Consider the following 11,444-nt stretch of genomic DNA (forward strand, 5'->3'; position numbering starts at 1 on the left):
GCTTCCACATCTCCCGGGGAGGGCTTTGTCTTGAGCAGTTGCTCTGTGACATGCAGGGGCACCTCCACCGCTCACCACTGCTCACCACCCCTCACCACCCACGAGAGTCGCTCTGCGCTCTGCCCCGCGTGCGCACACAGTCCCCAGGCGCAGGGGGGCGGGGTGGGGGCGAGGTCTCCTGAAGTCACCCAGGGTGGAGTAGGTGTTTGCCTCTCCAGCGGCCTCTTGTCACTGCCGCTATTGCTTGCCACCTCCCAGCTCTTCCTGTCCCCTGTCCTTATTCCCACACTGCGAATGCCACCTTGACAGGTTTCCTTTGAGTCTCTCCCTCCCCGCCGCGCCCCCTCCAGGTGTTTACTCCTCTCTCCAACAGACAACCAGACAACCGGACAATCGCTGAGAAGCGGGGTGGGGCGGGGGAGGTGTGCTACCCCCAGCCCCAGCCCCAGCATGAGGCCCTGCACCCCATCCTTCCCCAGGGAGAGGCACCTCAAACTGGCGGATGGCAGCAAACAGCTCTACTTTTACACACGCTTCTGGGGGGGTTCACACACAGGCATCTCCCTGCGAGAAGGTGGGCCAGACAAACGACTGGAAATGGAGTTACTGGAGTAACTCATTTTTTGTGATCAGAATGAGAAATTAAAATACTGAAAAAACATGTGTGCGGCTGTGTGCTAACCATCAATTACTAGTATCTTTAGTAAGGAGTGTTTTCAGGATCAGGGCTCTGCTCAGCTGACCTTTCTATACATCTGTTTCTCTTGAAACTTAATTTTGACACACCAAGTCCACATGGTTTGTAAAGCACAGGTTCAAAACCATTTATATAACCTACTTTCAGCTAAAGGAAAGTTGTAGAAAAGTAATTTCTATCTAATCAAATAGCTGTTTTAAAAAATTAAAGCCTAGGGGCGCCTGGGTGGCTTAGTCGGTTAAGCGCCCGACTTTCGCTTAGGTCATGATCTCGCGGTTCGTGGGTTCGAGCCCCACGTCGGGCTCTGTGCTGACTGCCAGCTCAGAGCCTGGAGCCTGTTTCAGTCTGTGACTCCCTTTCTCTCTGACCCTCCCCTGCTCACGCTGTCTCTCTCTCTCCTAGAAATAAATAAAACATTAAAAAAAAACTGTATAAAAAATTAAAGCCTAGTTCTAATAGGATTGTTGGCAGGGGTGTAGAATCCCGGAATAGTTGAGGATCCATTTTGTTGCCTGCTGGTGGACTAATTGCAAAGGTTTGCCTAAGTGATGTTTATTTGCGAGCAGAGGGGAGTGTCCCACGATCACTCGGGGACCTCGCTCCAGAAGTGCAGTGGACTTCGCCACCCCGGGTTTGCTCTGTGGGATGCTGTGCTGGGCGTGGCCCTGGGAGCGATGCTCTGGCGTCCCGTTTCCGTCCTGACCCGGCACTAAATACAGAATCCGAGAAGAAAAACGAGAAAGGTTTCTGTTTTGTACACCCTTGAGGAGGAAAACCCCTGAAACAGGAACAAGATTTTTTCAAAGCAAACCTAGCTTCAGCTTTCCGATTCCTTCAATCCTGATCCTGTTGTTCGAGAAGCTGTTACCATGTTTGAATTCAAGTTTTGTCGTTCAGGTGGGTAATTTTCACTGTTAGAGGTGCCCTTACAGCTGCCCCCCACCCCTGCACCTGCTGCCTTTTTGAGGGGTGGCATGCAAGACCTAGGACCGGACGGACTTTCTGAACTCAGGCACCATTTCTTAGTCATCTCAGCACGTCCAGTACTTGATGAGAACCAGGGAGGCCCGTGGCATTTTCCCACAGCCAGAAAGCCATCAGCCTGGTGCCTGCTCCCGGGAGTAGGTGGCCTTTGCAGTCTGCCCCCTGGCCCTTGGACCCCAGCTCAGGGAGGTGGATAGAGATGGGTGTCCCCACAACCCCCTCCCCCGGGCAGATGGCGCCAGCACCCCGGGTGAGAGAACAATGAGGGCCTGGAACGGGGCCAGCGGTTGGGCTGAGCACACCCCTCCCCCGGGCCAAGGAGCAGGGGTGACGGGGAGATGGGAAAAGAAGAGGCCCAACCCGGGAATGCAAGAGAATTTATGACCCTGGGGAGACAAGCAGGAAAAGGTTTCCTTTCCTCAGAGGAAAAGGAAGGAGAGAGCCTACTTTTAAAAACGCCCCCGGACCCCCGCTGGTAACCAGAGAGGCCCAGGAGGCCGGCCTATGACAGAAGAGGATGGGCTGGGGCGCACAGAGTCGCCCCCAAACAGCAGGCAACACAGGCATCAAGCCGCAAGAGAAGCAGGTTTATGAGCCTTGAAATCCATGAGATGTGAGAGATAATATCCATAAAATCCAGGATTGCTAGAAAGCCACAAACTTGCTTCTCCAAACTGCTGAAAATAGAAAGGAGGAAGTGAAATTAATAGCGCTGGGAATGAGAAGGAAACCAGGCCATGTGTGCATATCTTCCAAGCTAGAAAATAACCACATCTTCTGAACACATTACCTTCCAGGTGCTGAACCAAGCAATTTTCGCTTATTATTTCATTTAATCCTCATAAAAGCCCAAGGAGATAGGTATTACGATCTTGTTTTATCGGTGAAATTCTCTGAGGTTGAGTAACTCGCCCAAAGTCACAGAGCTGAACTCTGTTCTAGCTGCTCAAGAGGATGGATTTAATCACTGCCGGTAGCTTTCGAACTTTTTCCACTAAGACCCACAGTAAGAGATGGATTTTAGATCTTAGCCCAGCGCACATACATATAATATATAACTGAAAGGAAAATTTCATAAAACAGCAAGTATCCTTACCACCTACAAGGCTCTCCGCTACTTTCTATTCATTCTATTTTATTTAGAAGGAAATGCTAGTCAAGACCTGCTAAATGCATTTCCTAATTCACTGATGGGAGAGGACCCCCAGTTCTCCCACACAGTTGGGGAAACACCATTACCGCCTCCTGGCAGAGGAAGGGGGTACACTGGACCCAGAAGCTGGCTTTACCGGCTCCTCCTGGGATGCTGGGCTCAAGGGTAAAAGGTGCAGACTGTAAAATCCTCTCGGATCTTCTGGGCCTGATGAATTACGCATCAGCACCGGGTGAGAATGCACCTCACAGACCTTTCGGGAAATGCCACAGAGAAGACTGGCAGTGAATTATGAACAAATAATTAGTAAGCAGTTATAAAGGGTGCATTCATGAGGAACGATTCACGGCAGATCCATCTCTGTCCTGTCGGCAACATTTCACTAGTATTGCAGACACGGTGCCTGCGAATTTCAGCAAAGCATTTGACTGATCTCGTAACAGCCCCAAGGATAACTTGGGAGAGGTAGGAAGGTATGTAATGAAGTCAACGATTTCCTGATTGACTGCCTATCCCAAACAGAGCTCAAAAGAGCCGATCTGGGAGGGAGTTCTTTGTTAAAACAGAAGAACGAGTGGAAGTTGTAATTTATGTATGTAATTGCCTCCTCCTCCTCCCTAGAGCGTGAGCCCTGAGAGTGAAGGACTTTCTCTTCCGCCATCTTGCACCCCCAGCACTCAGCCCAGGCTCAGACATTTAGATGCTCCTCAAGAACTCACTCAGGGAATGTTATCATTAATTAGTCAAGATCTGCCTCAGAGAAGACTCCGGGAACATGGTCCAGGGTTCTGGCCTTAGTCCCCTCATGCTCCACATTCTCTCCAGTTACTTGGACAGAGGAATGGATGACATATTTACCAAAGTTTCAGGTGGCAAAAAACTGGGACAGCCAAAGCACTGGATGACAGAATCGGGGTCCAAAAATAACTTAGCAGCTGGGAATGGTGGGGCTGAATCAAGATGAGAAATAATAGAGATCTGTGGTCTGCCTGTAGGTCTAACTTCCCTAGCACAGGATGAGGGGGCATGCGGTTTGACAGCAACACACGTCAGGGACCTGTGGTCTATATTGGAAGCTAACAGATGAAGCACCGATGTGGCAAGGATGCCAACACTGCAGACTTCGCCTGCGAAAGGACAACCTGGTGAACCATTGAGAGAGGTCAGGGCCCCTTCTACTTCACTTAGGTCAAATGACGCTGGAACCGCTGGCTCTGAACCACGGTCATTAAGGATGATATTGACACATCGCAAACCTAAAGGAGAATATGTTCAATTTGCCCACATCAGAATCCAGGATTTCTGTTCTGGAAAGGTACTGAATGGCTGGATTAACAGACTAGGAAAAGATGTATACAATTAACACAGAATTAACATCCAGGGTATTTAAGGAACACCTTCACATCAACAGGAGAAAGGCAGGAAGCCAGGAGAAAAGAGAGCACAGGGGATGAGCAGTCATCGTGCAGAAGAGGAAATTGGAATTGCCACGGGTGTAAGAAGAGAGGCTGGGATCCACCACTAATCAAAGGAACGCGAATTAAAACAACGGGACTCTCCTGTAATAGGATAACTCTCTCCAGCCACCCTCCTGCTGAAACAGCTAAATAAGCATTACAGATAAAACGTTGAAAAGAACCTCTGTAAAGAGCTGACAAAATGGGACAAGGTGGGACAGCATCGTAAGGCACAGGGATCAAGGAGGGAGGAGCCCAGAGGCTGGTCTCTCCCTAAGGACTGAACTGAAGCGGAGGGTTGAACTTCCTATTGATAGCCTCTTGAGATGAATGTGTCCCTGGGCCTGGCCCCCGGTGGGAAGTCTAACAGGAGAGCCCGCTCCCCCAATTAGCTGGGTTAAGCGTAAACTAGAAGTGGACCAATCTTCCAGCACAGCCTGGTTCTGTTCGCCTGGCCTACAGCAGGGCATCCTGAGCCTTGACTTTGAGCAGCTCAGCCCTGGCAATGTCCCCAGGCTCTGGAAAGCAGCAAACATACATTACCCTCATCCCAAATTATCCCTACACATAATCTTTGAAATACAACAACCAGCATATAATCAAAGATAACTCGGGAAACGAGGAAATTGGGCTTCAGCCCACTGCCCTAGAAGCCAAATTTCTGTGGCTTCTGGACTCCAAATCTGACACCTGGGAGCTGAGGTGGCACCGACTAAGCATGGGGCCATCAGCAGCCATGTGCCCCGGCAGCCAGGGATTGTGTGAGTTGGTGACCGTGTGTGTGCCCGTGTATGCCACCAGCATGTTGGAATGTTCTCCCTGAGAAGCTGGTCAGTTTGGGGATAATATGCTAACTTAAAAAAAAAATGTGCTTGGGGCGCCTGAGTGGCTCAGTTGGTTAAACATCGGCTTCAGCTCAGGTCATGATCTCACCCACCGTTGGTGGTTCGAGCCCTGCATCAGGCTCTGTACTGACAGCCTAGAGCCTGGAGCCTGCTTTGGATTCTGTGTCTCCCTCTCTGCCCCTCCCCACCTTGTGCTCTGTCCCTGTCTCTCAAAACAAAATGTTGAAAAAATTAATAAAAGTTTTTTAAAATGTGCTTTGAAGAAAGGCCACTTTTTCTAATTTGTATAAAGATGCCCTATTGGCCTAGGGGCAGCCTATGTAGAGACTTTAGATAATGGAATGATCTGGTACAGATGAAAAAATAACTAAGTTTATTGTTTTTCTTAAGTTTTATTTAAAGACAGAGAGGTGGGGGGAGGAGCAGAGAGAGAGGGAGAGAGAGAATCCCAAGCAGGCTTTGTACTGTCCGATACGGGGGCTCGAACTCACAAACTGTGAGATCATGACCTGAGCTGAAGTCCGAGGCTTAACCTACTGAGCCACCCAGGTGCCCCTTGGTTTATGGTTTTGAAGAAATAGGTTGAATATATCTGCAGGAAATAGGAAAGTAGAAAATGTGATATGGTACATCTTAAAAAGAACCATGTTGGATTTCTAGAAATAACAAATACAATAAATGAAGCGAGAGGTGCTTCGGAGGCTGCAGGCTTCCGTACAAACACGGCCAAATCCAGGAACCACACCACACACATTCAGTCACAAAAATGGCACAGAAATTGCATCCAGAAACCCCAGTCACAAAAATGTGAATCTCCTAAATGGGTAGACCCCAAGTTCCTGAGGAACATGCGCTTTGCCAAGAAGCACAACAGGAAGTGCCCGAAGAAGATGCAGGCCAACAATGCCAAGGCCACGAGTCCACGTGCTGAGGCTCCCTGTCAAGCCCAAGATCCCAAAGGGCTGCAGCTGCAAACTCAGTTGACCTGCCACGTCTCCCAAGCTCGGGAAGCATGCTTGTGTGCGCATTGCCAAGGGTCTCGGGGCTCTGCAGCCTAAAGGCCAAGGCCACCGCTTAGACCAAGACCCAGGCTACAGCTGTGACTCCACTCCAGCTCCTGCGTAGAGGCTTCCGTCTGCCACTGTGAGGACAGAAGGCCTGGCGTGACCGGACGCATCTGTCTGCGTGGGGCCGGTGTCCTGGGTTGTTGGTACAAATAACCCTGCAGCAGGACCTGTCAAAAAAAAAAAGAAAAGAGGGGCGCCTGGGTGGCTTAGTCGGTTAANCAACAAAAAAAAACATTAAAAAAAAAGAAAAAGAAATGAAACATTCATGTCAATGAGATAAGCACTTTATCGCAATTACAGAGAGCACAGTTGAAAAGGTGGGAAATGTGTCACACCGGCCAGGAGCTGGGAGGCTGGGGTCCTTGGGCAACAGTCGTGGATGGACGAGCGCCCTCTGGAGAGGCATCTGCGGTGCTCTGTGCAATTAGCTCCTGTGCCGCTGTCACCCAGGTGCAGAGCTCAGAGAAAGCCTTGCCCAGGCCCGTGCAGAGATAAGCGCGGGGGCCTTCATCCCAGTCTTGCACGGGACTGCAGGCAGCTGGGGTGAACGCCCATGTGCAGCTGAAAGTGGCCTTTTTTTTTTTAAGTACGCTCCATTCCCAACATGGGGCTTGAACTCACAACCCTGAGATTGAGAGTTGTGTGCTGTACAGACTGAGCCAGCCAGGCACCCCTAAGGTGCTCTAAATAGGAAGGCAAAGTGATTTTTCTTGTTGCGATGATTACAATTTTAACAAAATTTTATTTGTATTGCTGTCATAGTGTTAAAATCACTTAATTTGTTTTGTTAAAGTCAAACACATAAAAGAAAGAATCCAGATTATTAGGAAAATAAAATATAAAATACTTTTAAGATGTCAGTATATCTTTTGGCGATGGTGGTCTCTTCACAGAATCTGACAAAAATAAACTCACTGTCAAAATGCAAATCTGACCAATTAGCTGGAGAGAGTTCATCTCCCGGTGGCTCCAATTACTTACATCCTCTATTTTTGTTAACTATATCAACAAACTCATCTTTCCGTATTTCTTTGGATACATTTGCAAAGTTAATGATTGATTTTAATTAGTTAATTATTTAATTTAATTTAATTTTTATTTTTTTATAATTTTTTAATGTTTTATTTATTTCTGAGAGAGAGAGACAGCGTGAGCAGGGGAGAGTCAGAGAGAGAGGGAGATACAGAATCTGAAACAGGCTCCAGGCTCTGAGCTGGCTGTCAGCCCAGAGTCCTATGCGGGGCTTGAACCCACAAACTGTGAAATCATGACCTGAGCCAAAGTCAGATGCCTAACTGACGGAGCCACCCAGGCACCCGGCATTAACATTTTTTAAAGTCCCCATAGTCAAATGTGACCTCTACAGCCAAACCTGAAGGGTGAAGATCATGTATAAAATTTATACCATTGGGTGCCCAGGTGGCTCAATCGGTTAAGCATCTGAGTCTTGATTTTGGCTCAGGTCATGATCTCACGGCTCTTGAGACTGAGCCCCTGGTAGGGCTCTGCAGGGCCAGTGAGGAGCCTGCTTGGGATTCTCTCTCTCCCTCTCTCTCTGCCCCTCCCCCGCTCATAAAGTAAATGCTTATATTTTATATCAAATGAGAAGCACACACATAAAATGACAAACACTACATTTTTGCTGAAAGTTGATTAGATCAAGAGACTTAGACCAGCATTTTAAATAAGTGGTGAATCTACCTGATTAAAATCAGATCCCCTAACTCCAGATACTAAGCACAATGTATGCTGAAAATATTTAAGCTGGTTGGCAATTCCCGACCACTCCAGCTGGTCCCTGGATGAGGCAGGGGGTCTCCTGAAGCCCGCATTCTGAGCAGGCTGATTGCAGCTCGGGGCTGGGTAATGAAGGATTGACGACCGAAATGTACTGCCACCGACTGGCTTTAATGTGTCCTGGTTTGCTGATGCAAAATTGTTTATGTTGAGGTTACATTCGCGAACTCCTTATTAAGAGATTAAATTTACACTGGTTTGCTTTGTTGTATTCGGAATGCTCAGATGCATTTTTATTAGCTTCTGGGAGCTCCAGGGGGTTCTCACAAGTAAGCTTCTCGTTAATTGCCTTTTTTTGTACATAAACAAAATCCCAAATTGGAAAAATGAAAGCAAATGAAGAACTAAAATTTCTTTACTTAAAATGCAATTCTTTTTCTTTAAATGCAGTTCTTTTGTAGTTTTATGCATTCTTTCTCCTTTTTCATGAATTATTTAACACGTTTTTATGATCCATGGGGTTCACTGGCCTGAATTAAAATTGGAACGGGGAAAAAATATGTATGTGGCCCAAATGGTGGTGTATATTTCCCAGTAATAGTTCTGAAGAACAACAGGGTGAATCTGAAAAAGCATGAACTTTCTAATCGTTCAGACCTGGGTTTTAACGGGGGTCCCCCAGTTAGCTCTAAATTAATGCGTTTGTTGCAGTTTCTGTTCTGTCGAATGGGAGTATCACCACCCTTGCTGCTGTCACGAAGGTTAAAGATATGACTAAAGTGTCTGGCACGTGAGAAAGAGTGTTTAATATTATTCCCTGGTATGATTCCTTTATAAGTTTATTTTTTATGTTTATTTATTCTGAGAGAGAGAGAATATGAGCGGGGCAGGGGTAGAGAGAGAGGGAGAGAGAATTGGTGAGGTCATGACCTGAGCTGAAATCAAGAGTGGGATGCTCCACCGACTGAGCCACCCAGGCACCCCTCCGCAGTGTGACTCTCGCCAAGGTTTGATGGTTTACGCGTGTCTGTCTTGTGGGGGTTTTGTGTTGTTTGTTTGCTTTTACACATAGTCTATCCTGGTGGACTGTTCTCGTCCTTCTGTCTATGTTTTTCAATACGATTTTATTTTCACATGGACTTGAGACATATCTTCTTCATAGGAGTTCACAGTAGCCTATGAAGGTCTCCTTCAAGGCCGTGAACATGAGCTCACAATGCAAAATGGGAAAACCCACGAGGAAATAATCCACCATGAATGAGAACTTGCTTACATAACAAAGAGCAAGATTAGAACCTCAACCACTTCAGACAATGGAATTACAAGATTCAAGCTGTAGCGATGTTAAAAATAATTGAAGTTAGGGACACCTGAGTGGGTCAGTTGATTAATTGTCCAACTTTGGCTCAGATCATGATCTCATTGCTTGTGAGTTCAAGCCCCACATAGCGGTCTGTGCTGACAGCTCAGAGCCTGAAGCCTGCTTCGGATTCTATGTCTTCTTCTCTCTCTACCCCTCCCCCACTTGTGCTCACTCTCTCTCACTCTCTCTCTCTCTCTCAAAAAGAAATAAACACTAAAAAATATTTTTAATTAAAAAATAAGCAAAAAATAAATATAATTGAAGTAGTAAGACAAAGAATCAAAAGCATGAGAAGGAACAGAATGCTATAAAAATGATTAGGTATCAATAATTACAAATGATTATTATAGGGATTCCTGGGAGGCTCAGCCCAGTTAAGCGTCCAACTCTTGATTTCGGCTCGGGTCATTATCTCATGGTTTGTGAATGTGAGCAACTGAGCTCTGCACTGACAGCTCCGAGTCTGCTTGGGATTCTCTCTTCCTTTCTCTCCCCTTCTCTGCCCCTCTCCCGCTCATGAGCATGCTTGCTCTCTAAATAAATAAATAAATAAAATTAATTTAAAAATTATTATTATAAACTCAATGGGTGCATTAAACAGATGATCAAAAGTAGCTGAGGTTAGAATTGGGCACTGGGAGACAAATCTGGCAAAATTATACAAAATGTAGCAGAGAAAAAGGGGTCACTGGCTGGCTCAATCCATAGAGAGTGTGACTCTTGATCTCGGGGTTATGAGTTCAAGCTCCAGTTGAGTGCAGAGCTTACTTTAAAAATACATACATACATAAATTGTGAATTAAAAAAATAAAATAAAATGTAGCACAGAAATGAGACACCTGTCTGGCTTAGTGGATGGAACATGAGTCTTTTGATCTTGGGGTTGTAGGTTTGATCCCTACGTTACGTGTAGAGATTACTTGTAAAAAATCTTAAGAAAATGTAGCACAGAAAAATAAAGAGATGAAAAGTGTAAAAGAGAGGAAAAGGCATGGTGGGTAGAATGAGTTATCTGTAAAAAATCTGAGTATCAGAGCATAGAGAGAATGAGGGGGAACAGAGAAATGCTCATTTATTTACAAATTCATTCAACAGCTATTTATAAGCACCTAACGTGTGCCAAGCACTATTTTAGGCTCTTTCAACAACAAATGATGAGACGATGAGAAGAGATCGTGGTTGATCATCTTCCAGAACTGATTTTGGACAAGAACTCTCAGTCTCGGGAAGTCAGTCCCAAGATAAACTAAGTCTTCATCCAAATAAATCAGAGAGAAACTGAAGAACCCAAAGGTGGGAGGACATGTTCAAAGAAACCAGAAAGAAAACATGTTTTTCCATGAGGCAACGATGCCTGGACAACTAGCGAATTTCTCAGCAGCAGCTACAGAAACTAGAAAGTAGAGAAATGTTGTCTTCATAGTTCTTGGAGGAAATACCTAGCAACGTGGGCCTTCACATCCAGCTAGGCCATCAGGTGACTTGAACAGAACACCAGTATACACTTAGCTCCTGTTTAGATTGACCTAAATCCTTACTGACTTTTTAGACAATTAAAGAAATATGAATATAGATGGGATTAGATTGCATGAAGAATTATTATTATTATTATTATTTTTTAAATGTTTTATTTATTTCTAGGAGAGAGAGAGGGAGACAGCATGAGCAGGGGAGGGTCAGAGAGAGAGGGAGTCACAGACTGAAACAGGCTCCAGGCTCCGAGCTGGCAGTCAGCACAGAGCCCGACGCGGGGCTCGAACCGACGAACCGCGAGATCATGACCTAAGCGAAAGTCGGACGCTTAACCGACTAAGCCACCCAGGCGCCCCTGAAGAATTATTATTTTGTTAGTGAAAGTGATATTGTGGTTATGTAGGAAATGTCCTTATTCTCATAAAATGAATACTCAAGAATTTAGGGGCAAAATTTCATGATGTGCATAATAACTTTTCAAAAACCAAATGACCCATTATTTCATTTAATCAGACTGGCAAAAATAAAAAGAGAAATCTGAAAATACCAAGTACTGGGGGAAGGAAATATCTGTATAAGGCTGGCAGAGGCACAAATTGGCTAACCGGAGAGTGATTTGGTATCGAGTGGTAAGGCAAAAGATGCAATTTCCTCCTACCCATCGATGC

Source organism: Crocuta crocuta, unplaced genomic scaffold (assembly GCF_008692635.1).
Source record: "Crocuta crocuta isolate KB4526 unplaced genomic scaffold, BGI_CrCroc_1.0 scaffold132, whole genome shotgun sequence".
Lineage (NCBI taxonomy): Eukaryota > Metazoa > Chordata > Mammalia > Carnivora > Hyaenidae > Crocuta > Crocuta crocuta.